Here is a 20,867-nt window from a genome sequence, read left to right as displayed (position 1 = left end):
TAACCTAGTTTTTTAGCTGTGTGCTTTTTTCGAACAATATCCTCTAGAGTTCTGCAATAGTCTTTATGCGCTGAGCACTACCAGTGCTAAATTATTACCTAGGCTGACAGCAGTATTTAAGACCCAACATAGCTGGCTATTAAGTTGGGTTACTTGTCAAATGCCTCATCATGTGACATTCTACAGAGTTATTTTTTGCTATTACATATATAATAGAAATCATTCTACACAATATCGTTAACTTTCCTTGCTTCTTCCACTCGCCAAGTCACTTTTAGTGTAGAAGTCAAGGAAAGGTGACTTTCCAAGGTCACCGACTTTTTACTTCATACTTCAAAATACCTTACGTCGTTCTCATATTGCATGGCTATGTTAGTTGTTATTGTGTGGATAATTGCTTCTCCGTGTTTCGTAATGTAGACAAACTGATGTAATAATGGAAGCAATGTGTTACGCATGTGCAGGAAAGTATTCTGCTTCCAATCTCCTAGTTCCTACAATCAGCTTCTGGAATACAGAGCAGTTTGATTACTACTCCTTGCATGGCTGGGTATTGAAATAGCTTTGTTGCAGCTAAATTCTTCTAAGTCTGTCTCTCGATACTGCAGAACCAGGTTTATACTTGCTCTGGGCTTGTTTCAAGGTTTAGAAATCTTTGGAGGGCAGCAAGTTAAAATAAATAGTCGCATTCTTGATACATTGGATCCTGCTTCCAATTTCCAGAGGGGTTTTTGATTTGGCAATTTCAATTTGAGGGACAAAGAGACCTCCAGCCCAATAAATTTTTCATGATTAAAAGTGTAGCCGTAGTGTTCTCAGAAGTTCATTACATGCAGCTTGCTGGCTTTAATAGTGTTACTCTAGTCAGTTACAGCCTTGAAAGAATACCTTGGTTATTTCAAATGGGTTCCTCTAGCAGACTTGTATTTTCCCCTTGTGAATCCCTTGCAATCAACAGTAGTTTTACAGACCTCATCCTTTTGAAGGAAGGGCACCTAGTTAAGGGTAAATTACCCTCCTGTAATTCTTCCCATTTAATCTTTTGCAAATGCCCGTAATGAAACACTACATTCCACCCAGTGGCCCCGTTTCCTGTTATAGAGGGACAGATAAAGATGAGCTTTTCTTTCTGTCCCCTGTTGCTATGGACCCAGCAATCTACCAGCTCCATGCTGGGCTGAGAAAATGAATGAATACAATTAGTGCTTAAGGAAAGTTGGCTTGTAACGTTTTTTCGAAGCTCCATAGACAATCACACATGTGTACATCCAGAGGTTTTGCTCTCTCAATCACTCTACCTCGGTAGAAAAAAAAAAAAAATTCCACCGTGAGAAGAACCTTCCTTCATAAAAACTTGCACTTCATTTACGCAGATACTAAAATTAGGAATCTGCTCGTGAGTCTAGCAGTTACTCATCTCCATTTTCTTTTTTTTTAATGTGACCTTTAGAAATGGAACTTTTTGAGTCAATTAATAGTTATTTACTTTATAACGTGCGGGTAGATATGTGAAATTATACGACGCGGCCGAGTAATAAGAGCATAAAATGTATACACTAATTTTAATTAGCCTAATAAATAGCTAATGTCCATGGCTGATGTGTCATCGCTTCTCTTTTTGAGCACTGCTTGCCTGGGAGGTTTGGAATAACCATCACCTAGGTTTAGGGCAGCACTACTATGCTATGGTAGTATAGATGTCATACACAAGAAAATAACTCAAGACACTAAAACTTTACAGCAAAAACAGGAAGCTTGGACATGAACTCGCTCACTGTCTGCTCGGTGAAATATACCTTCTATAATTAAGTGACAGACTCAACAAATTGAGGTTTTAAGGTGACATGAAATGGTGAAGGTGACAACTAATGTTCATTTTTATGATTTTACGATTAACTTTTTAAGTCTCGTTTAATAAGGTGCAAGGGAAAATCTTGAGGAAAGCTGCAGATAATACTTGATCTTGAGGGTGAACGAGCGCTATTGATTATATTGATGGCATCATGTTGTTTGGAATTATGTTAAATCTTTAATTCGAGTGATAGGTTGAGTAGCTGTGGTTTAATATCGAGCTCAATACACTCCTAATAATGCCTTTCCATGTGTATAAGTATCCCCCTACTGGAATGATCTCTCACTCGTTAAAGCAACATAGTAATTAATTAACTTAGTCACCACTTCTTCTTACTTGGGGTGAACTGGGAACACGCATACATACTTTTCATATACACAATTTTGCTTGATATACTATTATATACCACTACTTGGTATGGTAGAGTATAAATCATATGGTATCCAAGCTGTACAAATGTAGCAGAGCCGATTTGGCATTTAACAGTTTAAATTGAAATAGTTTTTGGGCATTTAGCTAAGATGCTGTAGGTTTTATGTAAAACCATAGCCAACCCATAATGTTATTGAGATAAATCGTGGCGAATCACATCTCTGTTACTACGTCTGTATACACAATTATGTTGTGTTCGAAATCTAGGGAGAAATTGCTTTAATGTGTCTTAAGCCGGTGAAAGCCATCAGTATGTGATTGTACTGGGCTGCATGCTGTCTAAGCACAAAATGGCCTCCCTGGATATTTTTCAAAGATGGCCGCTTGCTGTCTTAGGAGCTCCCTAAATGGAGAATGAATGTCAGATTAATGGGAATGAAGGCAGGAGTGATCCTTGTAGAGCACATCAGCGCGAGGAATGCTGAAATGTATTCGACTTCAGAAATCCTTCTCATTTGCAATTTGAATAGATTGAGGCCATTTTTTTTTTTGGCAACGTCGAATTGGTAGTCTGTTCCAAGTGAGATTGTTAATGCATGTTTCAAGGTTTTTATAGTCGTTATTCCCACCAATTATTTCCTTCCTTATTAAAACACAATAATATTCGGTCTTAAATTTTGGAGATTATGTTTCAGAAATCTTTCCGAGGGAAGTAGCAAGGTGGTACCTCACATTATACCAAATAAACATTAAATTGCATGAAATCCGATCTGAAGTGTATTGTCTGGCTCCATAAATGGGAGAAGAAATGAAATACATTTTACTTAGAGGTCAGGTAAAGTTACATCTAAATATGCAATAATTGTATTGACTGGAAAGACATATGTCTACAGCTAATGACAGTTTACGTTCCCAGAATCCAAATTCTACATTCTACACCCTTGAATTGAACCAAGGAATTAAACGAACTTATTGTCCTTTAGGCATGTTAATGAAAGTTACCAAATACTGTTAATACGGCGCACTTCATTATACAATTGTACTCTCTATAATGGAGCTCTACAATCTATTTCAGGGATTTCACATACATGTACTATATGTTGATGGATCCCTTAAGTAAATAAGGGGCCATACAATTTTATGTATACATTCAAATCCCTAGACTATGTGCAAAAACATAGAACTAAATGTAGCAGAGCTGGATTACTCAACTATTTGGGGCTGCTTTGTTAAAGTAGGCACAATCTGCAGTCCAAAGGAAAACCCCAGATAACACATAGAGATATCGTGAACGGTTACGCCTAAGTACAAACTCAGTTCTTCTGCAGATGACAAACTCGGCTCTGCTATATGTCTACAGTTTTATTTTTTACTCTTCTTTATTATTCTACTTACAACCTTTCCATGTAGTAGAAGAATATGGTGCACAACTATATGTGATATTACCCTATATCTCTCCACTATTTATATTCCGAATTGTCCACCCCATCAACTATTTTTCTTATTAATCAGCTGATCAGGGCAAGTCGTAAGAAGTTGATTGTTTCGTAAATTCCATTGGCTTGTAAGAACATACTGAATACAAGAAACATTTTTAAGACTCGCCTCTGTGCCATAATGATGTGTGCCAAGAGTAGTTAGGCATTATCTTGCAGCTGGAACTACTATTCCCAGTATACTCTGCCACTGGTATTGGTTGCCCAAACACATAATCTCATCAGTGCAATATGTGTGTATTATAACCATGGGAATACAAATGGCCATTTTTATAAACGAGTCTTCCATATTACACATTAGCTAATCTACATGCATACAATTCAGAGTCCATTTTGAATTGGCAACTATATTGGGCGAACGGCCTGCAAATATGAAATGTAGTTGTTCTATTAATATTTTCCTGTTTGGTTGTGTGAAGAGAAAAAATACCAAAAAATCTTCCTCTGTCTGCTCATGTTACAGAATGATCTTGAGGTTTCTATTTCCAACTGTCCTGTAAGTTATTAGTGTCTGTCAAAGCCATAATTGCCGCTAGTTCCTTGCTCTCTGTTCGAAAAATGCAGCAAATAGAGAAAGTAAATGAAAGGCATTTTTTTGTTAGCGGAGCGCAGCTCTGTGCAATGCTTACAGTTGGCCTTATTTATTTTTATGAAGTTTTGCATAATTTAGCGTTTTATTATTGAATCGCACCGCGTGGGGGGTTTATAATATAGCATAGTTTTATTTTAATTATGGGATTTTCGGAATTATTATACAGTAATTATTAGAAGTAACATTTTGGATGACGCTGTGTATTAGTTAAAAGTTGGCCCCACTGCATAACAGCCTATCAGCGTATAACATGGGGAGGTTTGGCACTATAAAGTTGGTGGGATAGTATATACTATATATCCAAAATCAGAACGGCCTAATCTGTATAGTTCATGGTCTAAATGGCGCACAGTAGGCTCAACTATTACTGTATATTTATTTAGGATCTTTGTAGTACGGTGTCCGAGCCATTAACATAACTGCTAAATAATAATTATTGTGTAAATGAGTATTAATGTGTCATCTATATACATATAAATAGGCGATAAACCACATGGAATATGGTTTGTCCGATATGCTATGCCAATCTTCTATTTGGAAGACTTTACTTTTTTGTTTAGATTTAATTATTTTTTTGACTGTCTGCAAACTTTTTTTTTGGTCTTTTGTACTGTGTGATATACATACAGTCAGGTTGTGTATTTTTGTGTGTATATATATATTCATTTTATTATATATGATATATTAGTGAGCCGCATTTAGTAGATTGGCAATTTTTTTCTATTCTTGTATGACACCAAGAAAAATACTAGTTATTCCGGTAGAAGGTCGGCATGTCTGACCATAAATGTTTCCTATTTGCTTTGAACATGTGATATATCTTTTCACATTTCAATGATTGAACAATATTAATTTTTTTATTTACACAAAATGGAATAGCCAATATTACGGTTGTCCAAAAATGTCTTAATAGTTGTAATCAATGTACTCTGAACTGTCCACCAGCCAGTACACTAGTTTGTAAGTAGCCACTTTGGGTACATATACACATCATTTATCATATTACTTCTAAACGGCTACTTTCGAGAATTCTTTTTATTATATGTATCACATGCTTTCTTGGTGGTAATTTTTTTTTCTGTTTCCTACATAGTAATATATGCATTTCAGACTGCCCGGTGACTCCAGCAATAATACCCCACACCCACAAATTAATGGCTCCCTTGTAATATTTTCTATGAATTAAGACTATGACTATGCATGCTTGGCTTAAAATCTGGGCATTAGGTAAACCTACGATAATTGCAACCTTCTATTTCCCGGCAGCCTACTGATTTACTTTATTCATGTATTCCCCCTTTCTTCATGTGTAATATATTAGGGTGCCTTGCCAGTCTGGTTACAATGGCTACAATATTGTAACGGAGCGCTCATTATGGTATGTAAATTTTGTTTTTTACAATATTCATTATTATATTTCAGATTGCGCTCTGATGAGCTTTCTTGGTTTAATAGTGCGGATTTACGAAATCCTTTTGCCCGCCAGCAATGCTGCGTGAAAAGTTCTTGCCGCCATAAAGCTGGCATTAAGATACGCGTGTGTGATTGTCTCACAATTAAACTTGGGAAAGAGGTATAATCATGTCCCCAAACTTTTGTGTGTGTTCATACGGCTATACTGTTTATGTGCTTTGTACATGTGGTGGACCGGCATTTGCCGATGGTGTGTGTGTGTTTGGACAGAACTTGATGTAATGATGAGTTTGTGGTCTTTTCAGAGATTTAGGAGATTAGACTACGACGGGACCGGAGACAAGATGGCGGTCTAGCTTGATAGGCATTGATTAATAAAACTGTTGACATTAATGCTTTAGAAACTTCCATAACTCTTCCACTGGCTACTATTGATTAGACAGAAACAAAAAATATTTATTATGTCTTAGTGCTGAAATGCTAATAGTGTTTTTGTCACTCCCCAAAGTATTCCCTGCTGTTCTGGGAAAATAGTGAAGAAATAAGAGCTGCCAAAAAGTGTGTCTCTTTATTACTAATTAATCAGGCAAAAAGGCACCTCACTGACAGAACCAATGTCAGCGCTGACAGCCTCTCTGGGATATTTTATTTGAAATACTGTAAAAAAAAAATAAAACTAATTAAATGATTCTCAGGAGGCCTCTGCTCTATTAGCTGACATCACAATCTACAGTGGCTTTTCCAAATGCTCAATTTGAAACGTATTGCAAAATACCTTAACAGGTCACCTTTTTGAGTTTTTTTATTGACTACACTTATATTAGGCATCTAAAATAATTACATGATTCAGAATTATTAACTAATCAGTATGACATCAGGTCCAGGTTAATCAGAAATTGATGGTCGGATCTCATTATTGTCTGATGATCCTATGACTAGCCATCAAGTGTCGGACCTGAATAATCATACCTGTCTAAAATGTAGAAATAATCTGTATTTTGTAGTATTATTATAAAGTGTATAAAGCATGACTATTTAAAAGACTTAAAAGAAAGAGGCAATTAAAAGAAACTGTGCTTGATACATGAAAATGGCGAGCGTTGATCCATACGTTGACCCAGAGTCGGCAACGGCTTAATGGTTAAACATCATATAGCTTAGCTATAGAGCAGCGACATTTCGCTGACCATCTGACTTCTAAGGTTACAATTCAGTTTCAGAGCTCGAGGCAACGGCAACCAGAAGACTCTACCAAGATCACAAAGAGTTACTTCAGCTTTCAGCCAAGATGTCTATCCTGACTCCTTTTATCTCAAGCAGGTAGAGAAGGTATTTTTCATTTTAAAGATTGAGGATTGCATTGTCCAAATGCAGCCAAATGATACTTCCCTTTTTTTGTCAAAAACAAGGTAATTTTCTTCTTGAACCTAATGATGGAACCAATTGATAATTATGGCTAGAAGATGTGAAAACTTTAAAGGCCACACAACAAATGTTATTAAATCACACTTCTGTTCTGATGAACCTAAATGTGAGCTATATACATTTCTCACGGGACAATATAGGTATAAATATATGATTATTCTATAACCTACCGATAATTATATCTAGCGCATGCTTATAGTTCCAGGGCATTATGTCCTTTTTCGAATCCTATGTGTGTAGAGAGTCCATAAAAGCAGTTTCGTAGAGCCACAGCCAATAACATGTGACTAAATTATGTGTTTTACCAATTATTCGCCAAACTGCTTGACCCAAAAGTACCGAACCCATAATTTCAACATATTCTGCATTCGCTGTACACAAACGATATCCATTCACATATCTCACAGAGTCAATTTCCTAGGAAGCCCGTTAGTTTATCAGTATGCTATGTTTTTGTAACATAAGAGGAAGCTGAAGTACCTGTAGGAAATTTATGAAATCTTCATGTAGAGTGGTTGGATTCAGACCCACGACCCCATTGCTCCAATACTACAGTGCTCACCACTGAGCCAAAGTGCTGTCCACAGTTACGTTCTATTAGGAGATAAATAAATGATATCATTATTTCCTAGCCCGGCTACTCCCAGGAGTTACGACTCCATTTCACTTCTCAGATAAGGTTGGCATTATATTTACAACATTATATTTCTTCTATTTTTCTGTCTTCTATATTATCCTCGAAATATAATTCTAACAAAGAGAGAATATTCAATACCAAGCGCACCACCTGGATTTTATTACCTTGTATTTCTTAACAAAGTACAGATGAAAGAACACATCCATGTCTGCGAAAATTATTTGCTTTTAAATTACTTTATCTAGAATGGAGTGCCAGTTTTGCTACTAGTAAAAATGTACTTCAGCATATTGATGACTCTCTGTTGTTCCATTTTTGTTAAGAGGAATGAAATACTCTGAGGTAGTGGCTGCCTCTCAGAATCAGCCAGTCAATTTTCGTTTCATCCAGTTGAGTGCTAATTTAGCAATACTTAAAGGTTTCATTGCCTTGTAGTTAATTAGCACCAAGCAATGAATGCTAACTGAACTATTAGTGCGCATTGTCAGCACATGGATGGTCTTTGTGAGATTGGAACCATTGCGAATCTGTAACACGTACACATGTGGGGGGGTTCGGGGATGCAGTGGCCTGAATGAGTAACATAATTGTAATAAGTGCGTAATATTCACATCCACACATCTTTTCACGAAGGCCTTCTATTATGCTCACATTGCTCATAATTAAATTGCTGGTATTACACTTTAAGTTTTCTTCACGGAGTTAACAAAGGAATATGAGACATGTACTATGTCCATTAAGGGAACAATGAAAGTAATTACACACACTGCTGTGCCATGCCTGGTTATGAAGTTCATAGGCAATAGTAGGTGTCGTTATGGTCATGCATACTCATGTCATATGCGCTTATGTTGGTCTAGTCTCATGGCAGCTTAGCTAGATAATTCACTGTATGTAAAGCCCAATTAGGAACTATATAAGCAAACTAAAAACTCAGGAGGAACATGTGCCATTGAGATGATCTTATGTGTCTAGTCTGTATATAGTGGTGCTGGACACCATATTGTAGCCTATAGAGGTCATTAGTTATTAAAAGTTTGTCATAGCCTTGAATCAATTTTGTAGATGTTCTTACGTCAGCCATCTAATAAACTGTCATGTGACTCTAATCTTTTAAATATGTCTTTGTAGCTTCCTTGGCCTTCAGGTCAGGGCAGGTCTGGATCTCACAAACAAGGAATATAAGCACTTCTGTCTTAGAGTTCATTGCTGGCTCTTGAAGAATAAGAGCTTAGGTTGTTTTCTCATTACTTTTTGCGAATCCAGCACTGCTTCCGTCCTCAAAACTGAAACCAGGACGAAACCTGGATGGCACCATAAGAGTGAATATGTAAGACTGCAACCTCTTTCGTCTTCACCAAACATAGTTTCCACCCTTGTTAGCCTGGATAGAAAAATACCTTCTTTGGACGGAACCAGTGCTGGATTTGCAAAAGCATCATGTGAAGCCATCCTTATACAGGTAGCTTTATATTGAGAAAATGCCCAAATGTATACATTTGATTCGGTGGGATACTTGGTTTCACATATGACACCTCATAGGAATAAATCAGACACTTCTTTGAAGTCAATGCAATACTTCTGTTTTAGACAGTAATTGAATATGGCTAGTTGTACACTATGGACCGTTGTTGTCCAGCCACTCCATCCTTTGTGTTTTGATACATTTTACTTCTTTTCTTGCACACATATACAGTACAAATGTGCATATGATTACCGTATTTGTTTTTGTTTCCTCTTGTTCTGGATATACACTCTTCTAGTTATAACTCTGATAAACAATAGACACTGATACAACGCTAATGATGTGATTATATGCAGATACATCATAACAGGATCATAGACTGGCTAAGCCTTAGAATAGTATTAGATCTCACTGAGAATAATAATACTTCAGTTTATCACATTTAGAAGAATTTGCTTAAGTGTTAAAATATTATTGCAAATTCTACGTTGTTGGTGAGAATTTAACTAATACCTAATAAGCTGCACGTTATCAAAGCATGCAATGATTTCCAATGCCTTCGTTTTGCATTTGACTACTTTTCCAAGCACTGCTAGTGATTAACAATAAGCAAATGGGTGTTTGGAGGCAGACATACAGATGAGTTTCATTAGCACTCTGTGTTTGCAGCACGGGATGTATCTAATATAATTTTATTGATCAGGCAGTGTGTGCCAACGTTTGTAATACCTGACGACTGAATAAAATCTTTCCATTGTTAGGTAGAGAATCATCAGTGACATTGGAGCCATACCAGCTGAGGTCATTGGAGGACCATTCACTGTTCTATGGCACGGAAATAGTTGTTTTCTGCCAATTTGTCACTCTTTTTAATTGATAACATGATCCATAGCAAAGTTTTATTTAATAAATATCTAAGTGGCACTTTCAAATGCAGGCCAGTCAAAAGATGATTTGCAACTAACACATTAACCAGTTCTTTGCCCATCAATGCATTGAGTACATGTTAGGCAGTCAGTGGAGCTTACAACTTTGTGTCTACCAGTGGTTTTAGCCGTGTTATGGTAATGCTGTTGATTTACAAATGTAGCAAAGTTTAACCAGCCTATGATAACTTTCTGTGGCAAGCTATCATATCTTAAAGCCACTGAAAAGCTATTGTTATCCTAGCACAACAAACCCCATTGTAAAGTAATTGAAAGGATGAACAATCTGTGGCACAGAAAGTTTAAAGGTAAATTAGTTTGCGTCTGTGAAGGTGGAGAGGTAAGCAGGGCTGAAATGGCCAGTTGGTAGAACGTATCTGCAGGTAAGCTCAATGCATGACAGTCTGTACGGCGATACACAGAATGCCTTATACTCAGTCACATGTCACCCTATTGTGTCTTGTATAGCACTGTATTAAGCAGATATTCTCCCCTACAGCCACTGCCTCTAGGAGACACTACTGTCATAAACTCCCATCCATTTAATGTAAATCAGACAAAGTATGGTATGGGAGGTACAAAGAGGTACAGTATAACCTCAAAGATTGCTATGGCTGCCTTGTTAACCTTTTACAGGCTGTTTCTTTTTTTTACAAAAACTTGCCGAATTTTTTTGACAAAACTGGTAAACTTTAGGCCACTAAAAAAATTGAAAAGTAATAATCCCTTTTGGGAACATTGGCATGTAAAAGGTTTTAATGGTTCTATATAATTCACAAGTCATGTGTAACCGTAAGGCGGCCAGGTTCAGTTATCAATATGCAAAACCAATTCAACCTGTATACAATTCAGATCTGCTTAACTATATCCTAATGAGTGCAGGTAGCTTCCTAAAGAAACATCTAATAAATGAGCATACACCTTTTTAAGACATCTCATTTCTCTTGTGGAGACTCTGAGAAGTCATTACTTTCAAGCTTTCTTTGTATAACACCATTTTTCTCACATTACAAAGCATATAATTATTGATGCTTACAATCTTCTTTCTCCGCACTCAAGAATGAATTTCATGTAAAAATATATAAGATACATCCATATATCTTCATGATGAAATGGATATTGCATTCTTAGGCAGCAGTGTTAATATCCTACCCAGTTCCGTATTCTTACAATATAGAACAGTAGGATATACAGAAGATAATATATATTTATTGCACCAATGTATTCCAAAAGCGATATGTAGAATGCAATCCCATTGTTCTCTGTGGTCTTTGGGCCTCGCCATAATAAATATAGCCCATAAAGAATATATTCATCCATTCGGGCTGGTTTTGTATAGATCTATTTAAGTCACTCTTTTCTAAATATTTTCCATACTATAATTCCGCCGGCTCAGACGCAATAGGCAGTTGTAAACTATATAAGTGACAGGGTATTTACGATATGTATACATTTTCGGCACAGCATTAGTCTATACATATTCTGTCTGAATTGCTTTGCTTAAACAATTACAGAGTGAGCACTATCATTTGCCTGCTCCACGATATCTTCCTTTGTCAGACAGCTGTTCATACACTCACATAATCACTATTTCCAAGATTTGAATTTCTTTTTGTTGTGACGTTCGGAGAGAAGTAAAAGGGATATTAAATTCAATCTCTTCAGAGTAGGTGCAAATCCACAGGAGATAAGCGTGAATATTGTACATAGTAGAAGTATTCTGGACTTGTGAATATGTTCATTTACCTTCATATATTGCATATTAGTACCTCTCTATCATGGCAAGACCGGTCATCAGGAATAAACCCTTTTGTGTTCATCATTTACACGACATGATTTGCAAATAATAATATAGACTTCTCATCAATCACAAAGTACTTGTCCTCTATGTGCGAGGCAGAAATACAATTTACTTTAGACTTACTGTACAAAACTGAATCAACAAAGATATCATGCTTGCGTTATATCTTTGTATACTAAGTAATTAGTTTTTTCCCTATAAACTAGAATTACCCTGGGGAGATAGTTGTATGTAAAATAAATTTTGATGGCTTATAATTAAAAAAGGTTTCAGTTTATGTTTCAAACCAGGAGATTGAATCATCTTTTATTACATGAGCTCTGCTTAGGAAATTGAAGAGAGAAATTTAATGGCTCCTTGTGGCACCTGGCTACTTTATGCAATACTCAAGGGATCCCCTATGGCAGATAATATATAATATATGGTTTCATTAATTAATTTCTTTTGTTTAAGTATTTACAAATTTACAATGAGATGAACAAATACTATTTTTTATTGTTAGGGTCTGTTCAAGGCGTATTTGAGGTATATGTCAGATATAGGTAGGATTTTTGGATGCATACCTCCATTAGGTGCCTCCAATGGTATGACACTATAACCATGCAGTGGCAAATATCGCCCATCGGTTCCCATATTTTAAAAGTTTATACCACATGGTATATATTTTTGTAGGACAACTATGTATGGAATACTGCAACAGGCTGCGTCATTCCAAACAGCCGAGCAAAAAGATACACTGATGGTAGAGGCCAAAATAATACTCCTTCGGTTGAGTTGGGTGAATGGGCCTACAGATTCCTTTGATGCATGCTTCAGGAGTTTTCTTGGCTTATAATTCAAATGGATACTGCAAATGAATTGTGAATTCAGCCTTATGTAGTTGCCAACCGTTGGTAGAAAAGCATTTTAATTAAAAATGTAATGTAATATTTTGGTCATTGGTGTATTAGATTGATAGGCTCAAGATTACTGAAATTCAGAAACAAGGTGCTGGACTCCAGCTTCTAGCTTGGGAGGGTCTTTTGCTCCAGGTATGAGAGCAGTGTTCCTATTGTACTTTACTGGCATTTAGGAGAAGTCAAGTGAAAATTTTGCTCTTGTGAAACCTTCTGATGAGATTATATAGTGTAGATAAAGTAGTGCATAAAATCAATAGAATGCAAATGGCTTTAGTAACTTGAAGGATCGTCACCGATGTACTAATCAATACTGGTAATTTTTCCTGTTACATTGGAAATGTAGGCACTTTAACATGTCATACTTGGCACCACTCATTCATACACTGTTATTAAACAGTATTCCAGGCAATTATTCTCCGCATAGGTTATCAATAGTTGATCAGCTGCTCAGGACCCTGAGTGATCAGCTGCCCCACACTCACTGCTGCTTGGCTGGACATCTGCATTTAGTTCAGAAATGCAATAGAATGTATAGATCACATTGATTTCACTGGGAGCAAAGCCTTCTATTACACTACCGGTTGTAGCCCCAGGGTCGGAGCCGGAAGTGTGATAGAAGGCTTCACTCCCATTGAAATCAATCTGATCTATACCTTCTATTGCATTTCTGGCCCAGACCCCAATTTTCCAGGAGTTATGAAAATCCTGCCCACTGAAGTGAGTGTGAGGACTGAGATCAGATGATTGCTGGGGATCCCGAAATGTGGTTCCCCGCTGATCAACTACTTATGACCTATCCTCAGAGTAGATCATCAATACTACAAGGGGTTAAATGCCTGAAATAGCTCTTTAAGTGCCCATAGTGATTACAGATGCTCAATTTTGCACATGAACAGAAAAGGAAGGGATCACATTTCTTGTACTACTGGAGCTACCCAGACATGGAGGGAGCTTTCTCTCCAACCATAAGCATCTCCCTATGGCTGGTTTAACAAACAGGATGACTTTATTAAAAAAATATTTACATCTAAAATGAACAGTTCTGTTCTAAAAGTGCTCAAAATCTTGATGTAAAAAAAAAAAGTTGGATTCACTTGGCGATAAGCTCATAGTTGGTGGCTTAGGAACCCCGTATAAGTGCGAATCTGGTTTCAATGCTTCCTCTGCACTCCCTTAAAGGGGTTGTCCCGCGGCAGCAAGTGGGGTTATACACTTCCGTATGGCCATATTAATGCACTTTGTAATGTACATTGTGCATTAATTATGAGCCATACAGAAGTTATAAGAAGTTTTTCACTTACCTGCTCCGTTGCTAGCGTCCTCGTTTCCATGGAGCCCGTCTAATTTTCGGCGTCTAATGGCCAAATTAGACGCGCTTGCGCAGTCCGGGTCTTCTTCTTTTCTCAATGGGGCCGCTCGTGCAGGATGCCGGCTCCGTGTAGCTCCGCCCCGTCACGTGCCGATTCCAGCCAATCAGGAGGCTGGAATCGGCAATGGACCGCACAGAAGCCCTGCGGTCCACCGAGGGAGAAGATCCCGGCGGCCATCTTCAGCAGGTAAGTAAGAAGTCACCGGAGCGCGGGGATTCAGGTAAGCGCTGTGCGGTGTTCTTTTTTAACCCCTGCATCGGGGTTGTCTCGCGCCGAACGGGGGGGGGGGGGGGGGTGAAAAAAAAAAACCCGTTTCGGTGTGGGACAACCCCTTTAAGGCCCATTTATACCAGCCGATGATCTTTCTTTCTTATCAAATAGTAGAGCAATCGTGGCGAACAGAAACTAGAACACGTAAGCCAATAATCAGTGGACATAACTCTGATACCATATGTAGGAGTGCAACTGAGAGAATGTTCTACCAAGCGCATTCAGATTCATATTTGTCAAAATATTCATTAAAATGTAAATTCTTCTAACCTCCACCTTAATTAATGGATATTACAAGCAACTTGTTGGAAAATATTTCCTTGAAGCTGTAGGGTAATGAAATGTTTTGGTCTGTGGAATTATATCTTATTCTTTTCTATGGTGTATTTGTTGACTGGAAACATAAACCTAATCATTACTGCATTAATGGAATAATAGCATTTTTCTCAATGTGGTAATGATTGCCCTGTGGTCAGTCCTGCATGAAATAGCAGGCTCATTTACATATGCAAATCTATTCAAAACCCAGCGGATGCCATGCGCTCATAAAATTCTATATATCTTCTATATATGTCGCATTAGTTCAATTTGCGCCAGTATCCACCTTAACGAAAACCACTTTTAAGTGTACGGGAAGCAATGATGAATGGGTGACAGGATAATGTAGCGAGGTCTAGCAGAGAATTGGTATTTTTTTTGTCAGTGAATTTTTCTAGTGATACAGCACTTTGACGGCTCTTACTGACAGGCAGGTAACGTCAGGGCATCAGCTCCTACTCCCAGGAATCCCATCACTGTCAGGACCATGTTTGCTCTTTAATCTATGGTTCAATTGCACTAATCTTTTCCAACTGCCTTTTTTATCTGCTGCGGATGACAGGGAGAAACCATGTCTGGTTCCCCTCCCGTCTCTATTTGCTTATTCCTATCCAAACACCTAACATTGTTAAATGCTTACCTGGTGTGTATAATACAGGTGTTATAATAGCCTGCGCGGAAAACCGCACTTCGTTGAGTACTTCAGGTAGCTTTAAATAACATGCTGGCCGACCTTTAACTTACGGCTTGACAGCAACATCATTTTCATGATGTTCCGACATGTTTAATGTTTAAGGTATAATTTCCCACCTTAGAAGTCATTGCAGGAAGGAGCAGTGGAGAGGTGTTGGTACATGTCTGCAGGAATTTAGGGAACTGTGGCTTTTGCATTGTCATGGCTCAGAGAAGCGCAGCAGCAAAACAGGTTCTTTTGTTTGAAGTCATTTGATGGTATCAGTCGGGATCGGTTTATAGGTTTCTACTTTTTGGTATGCGGAATGTACAGCACTCCAGTGTACTGATATTATTGGTAGTAAAAAAGGTAATTAGCATTAAATGGTCTGAAGACAATAGGATAAGCATTGCAGATCTTTTAAGTGGTGGACCACCCTTTACTTGCTGGATCACAGACCTATTAGGCAACATTCAGTAGTGAACTGAAGGGCAAAATCTGAGACGTTTTAGCAAAAAAATATGATGTGAGGAATACATGGCTGATTATAATCTGGGCTAAAATGATTGATGCGTTTTATAGTTTCTCATTCTCCCCTCCTCCTGTTTAGTCCTTAGTGAGACTTAAGGGCCATTTACACGGGACAATTATCGCTCAAACGTCGTTCACACGAACTAAATTGAGCGATAATCGTCAGTGTAAAAGCAAAAACATTGATTACTATTCGTTATCGTTGACTTTCAGTCAACATAAGAAATATCACTGGATCACGGACTTCTTGTTCGGTGTAAACGCTCACTCCTTCACGTAGAAAGTGAAGCTCTGAGCAAGAAGCCTGCAATCCAGCAGTGTTCTCTGCATGTCTAAACACTCTGCACGAGCGCTAACTACCTTAGCGGTGATGTCAGCGTGCCGTGTAAAAGGGACATTACATTCTACCTCCCTTATAAGAATGTACAAACTCTATGGCCAATTTTCTAGGAAGACAATAAGCATACTATGGCTTGGCAACACCTCCGATTTGCAAAAAGTCACCTATAAATTCCACCCTTAGCAGTCTGCAGGGCCATATTGTACTCTTGCATGCCTCTGAATTAAAATGCCAGTTCACAGGATAGATGATAAAGAGCTAATCAGTGGGGCCAATCATTGATGACACTCCCACTGATTATGAAAACAGGGGTTACATGTCCACCTTTCCTCCTTACTGTAGGGTCGCTGCATTGACCCCTGCAGTGAGGAGGAGATTCGCATTCACGGCGCCACTTCATTCAATTTCAGTAGAACTGTTGTCTTGCATTCGGCTATTTCTGTGACCCCTATTGAAACGAATGGAGTAGCGCTACGCATGCATGACTGCCACTCCATTCAACCTATCGCTATTGCGAGTGAAATGCATCAACCTGCAGCTATGAAAAATAAGAGACACACGACCCCCATTTTTTGGGATCAGTGAGGTCTCTGTGGTGAGACCCCAACCAAAAAAAGTTATATTTGGTACAACCCCTTTAACATAGATATTCTGAATTAGTCTCATGACTGTAGTGCTATATCATCATCAGTAGTAGCATGGCTGCCACATTAGATGGGTGCTTACCATTAATATTGTTTGCGGAAGAGTCAGTACAACAGTCACATTCAATCAGCTGAAAGACATCTTATGCTTATAAACACCACTTACAAGCTTCTGTATAGAACAGTGACTCACAGCTGCTTGAATATGGGTAGTGTTCTGTTTGCATTGATCCAGGTGGAGCAACCTGTCAAACTAGTCATAAAAGCAGTTTTCTATTTTTCGAAAAAAGCCCCACAGGCCTAGAAATAGGATACCAAGAAACCTTCAACAATGATTTAATAACATAGTAATAAAAATAATAATTTATGTGGGATGGCTAATGTTTGTCAGGTTTGTATGAACCCTAAAGGTCCTTCAACCCTTTGCAATCCAATTTTGGATTCAGGGTTTCCTAGGGGGCTTTCGCTTACTGCCATTTTACAATGGCACCATCTGCTGGCAAGAGCCAGTGCTGCTATGAGACATGCCAGAGAGGCCCCCGAAAACAGAGGGGCCAGTAATATACAGTAAGAATACCCTGCCGGACGTCTTCCGACATCGGAAGCTGTACAGCCTTCAATCAAAATGTCTTTAGACATCGGACAGTGGATTGGAAAGGGTTAACATGAGCCGATTATTGACCCTAAACATTTGTGCAAAAGTTTGTTCTCCCCAAAGGCCGGCTGCACACGACTGGGTCGGATTGCGCATGCGGGACCCCGCAGCGGAATCTGATCCTGTGCCCAGCTGGCATCCACGCAGACCTGTCTTTTCTTCTTTTGTTCTGTACTGCGGATGGTCCCCACGAGGAGCCATCGAACATGTGCAGTACAGATTTTTTTTTTTAAACGCCTGCTTTTACTAGAATCCATGACCTTTCCGCAATGTCAATTGTGGAAGTGCCGCGGCTCAGACGGCTTCCATTGACTTCAGTGAAAGCCGTCAACATGGAATCCACTTAAAAATAGAACATGCTGTAATTTTTCCTCCACGAGCAAAAAATCGCAATTGATTTCCGCTTGTGTGCAGGAAAAAGCGTTTTTCAATAGTATGTTATGGGTGGTATTTCCTGTGGAATCTGAAGGCAGATGCCCGCTCCAGATTCCACAATGCAGATATGCCCGTGTGCAGCCGGCCAAAGTCAGACTGAGTAAAGTGATCTACAGACAGCCGAAAAGCAAGCAAACGCCTGTCATTGGCTGATTGTTCGGTTTCAGCGAGCATAAAACAGAAGAGATATACAGCTGGCCTATGGGGACAAACAATTGCACTAGTGATCGTTCATCCCCGTAACCCTACTATTGTCATTATTATAAAGTTATAATTTAATGCCATTTTTTCACAATTCCACTCATCTACTGTAGCATAATTCTAGTGAGCTTGCCTAGAGATGACTTATTATGTTCTATACGTCAGTATACACTGGCACGGTTGACGTTAGCAGTGTCTGGCATGTTTAATATAATGATAATAATCAGTGTAATTTGAAGTTTAGTAGTTGTCTTCGTGCCATTGACTCCACATTGCAGTAAATATTGACTGTGTTGGATCTGAACCCTTTATAGGGCCAGACAGTGGTGTCTCTTGAAAGCCTCTATTGTTCCTTGTGAGTCGGCATTCCATAGCCAAGACCAAAGTATGCATGCGTTACAGAGAGAAGAAAGGCAGCTCGGGGAGAGGAACAAGTCGCGCTAAATGAATTTGTAGATGTTCAATGTTGGGGAAAAGGGAAACTGTACTAAAAACAGTACTGGTTCATGATACTCTACAAGAGTGTAAAACGTAATTAGTAAAAAACCCAGAAACACATTTCCATGGCATGTATTGAGGACCTGATGGCCTTAACCCCTTCCCTACTGACCAAAGCAATGGAGAAACAAAGGACATGCATACAGACTACTGTCTGGGAATGGATCAACATAAGTAGCTGCTACGTATCACTCATCGAGGCTGTTGCTTGGATGAAGTGTGAGTTCTTTGTTAGAAATTCTGCAAGTGAACTGTGCACGTTCCCATTCAACCACATTAAGTTCATCAGAATGTTTACATTATAGACTCCATCCATGTGTAAAATACATGCACGCTTTCAAAGTGTCAGCATATCTTTGTATTCAGTCCCTTAAGGCTGTGCTATGCACGCTAATACGCTCTTGCAGAATAAAGAAAACTTCCTGGCACATTTGTTAAATATAGAAAGTGCTAAATTTCACTATGAATCCCTCTGTCTAGGAATTGACGTGGAAGTCTTCTGCACAGGCTTGTTGCTCTGACGCCCATTAGTTCTATGGAATCTGAAAGACCGTATTCCTTTTTTTCTGCTATTATTTCCTTCTAATTCGGTAAGGCAACAAAGGAGAATTGATTTTAAAGCTACCATTATGAACATACAAGGAAAAGGATTAGAAAAGACGTAATAATGGCAATATGTACAGTAGATTTTCTCGCCGCCTTTTTCTGTAAATGTAAATTTTCTCGGCTTTAACAATATAAAGAATGCAAGATAGAAAAATAACACTTAGTAAATAAAAAGCACTCACTGAACACTGACAATCATAAGGCAATTGTAATATAAAGTATATGAGCAAATCAAACTAAAAGATGAATAAAATTGTTCTTAGTCGAATATATAGTGAAAGCCTTGGTGGCATGCCCAACCTTCGCAGCTCGAGATAATGCAAGTAGTAGTTATATAGTAATAAGAGCCTGTACATTTAGAAATGTTACTAGTCTCCTTTGCTTTATGCGAGGGCTACACAGTGATAAGTCATGTGGGCAAAGATCGGAGTGTAGACCCGAGACAATGCTAACTAATGGACGTCAATGCAGTTGCCTTGTGGTTCCCGAATTTGCATGCCCACAACCTGACGATCACACAAAGTGTTGACTTGTGGCAACTTGCTAGCCTCGACATAACTACGTTTGCTACCATTAGTATGCAATGTTGTAGAGCTACATTGCAATCTTTGGACATAAATAAATAAATAAATAAATATTGGTATTTGTATAGCACCAACTTAGTCCACAGCGCTTTCAGGTAATTATTACTTATTACCCACTACCAAGCTGGGTTCTCAATTTACCGACCTCGGAAGGATGAGTCAACCTTGAGCCGGCTACCTGAATCAAGCGGGGATTGAACTTGCAGGTTGTAGGCGAGCGCTTACACTCTGCACCACACAAGGCAGCTTCTGTCTTGACCAAAGTTGCCGTGTAGCCCTAGCATTATCATATTCCTCTTTTAAGACGGGGGTGGGAGGTGGGGGGTAAACCTACACATTTGAGAGACAACAACTTTATCTCTTGTATCAAAGCTCACAATGCAAATAAGGGAGATGGAATAAATCCTTATTTGCATATTACCCAGAGGAGCGTGCATGGCCATTTGAGTCTCCTCACTTAGTTTATAGTACAGTTGCTGTCCCTAAGGAGAAAATATAGCGTTTCTGACCAAAGCTCACAATAAAACGGCCATTGTTCCTTGCAACTACTAACCAGCTTTTATTTTGTAATGTTCATTGGAAAAAAGAAACATGGATTGGTAATTATGGGCTACAAGGTTACTCTTCACTTTTGATGAAAAACAATCTAGATATTGAGGCCCATATTTCTGCCATTGTGATACCTTTTGCATTGAGCGGTTTGCTCCACCCCTGCCTTAAAGGGAAGCTCCACTTCTAAAACAATCTAATAATTATATTTGTAATATAATACCACAATAACTTATTTCATAAGGGTGAATGCTCGAACTAAGAGAAGAATAAGGACTTAAAGAGGTTGTCTGGTTTGAATAACCCTAGTACACT

General features: G+C 38.5%; 1 protein-coding gene and 1 long non-coding RNA gene across 4 annotated transcripts in view; one reads left to right on the top strand and one right to left on the bottom strand.

The window, feature by feature from the left end:
- The window catches only part of LOC136627713 (uncharacterized), a 151,439-nt gene extending 135,792 nt beyond the window's left edge, over nt 1-15,647 (bottom strand). Inside the window, exons 1-2 of the long non-coding RNA XR_010792815.1 lie at nt 15,477-15,647; nt 7,631-7,744 (exon numbers count right to left, since the gene is read on the bottom strand). This is a non-coding gene — a long non-coding RNA (uncharacterized lncRNA). The remainder of the gene's footprint in view (nt 1-7,630; nt 7,745-15,476) is intronic.
- The window catches only part of EFNA5 (ephrin A5), a 423,677-nt gene that overhangs the window by 4,404 nt on the left and 398,406 nt on the right, over nt 1-20,867 (top strand). The window lies entirely within an intron of this gene.

The sequence above is a fragment of the Eleutherodactylus coqui genome, chromosome 5 (genome assembly GCF_035609145.1).
Source record: "Eleutherodactylus coqui strain aEleCoq1 chromosome 5, aEleCoq1.hap1, whole genome shotgun sequence".
NCBI lineage: Eukaryota > Metazoa > Chordata > Amphibia > Anura > Eleutherodactylidae > Eleutherodactylus > Eleutherodactylus coqui.
Note: the sequence above shows the minus strand (reverse complement) of the source record. Positions and strands in the feature narration are given on the sequence as shown.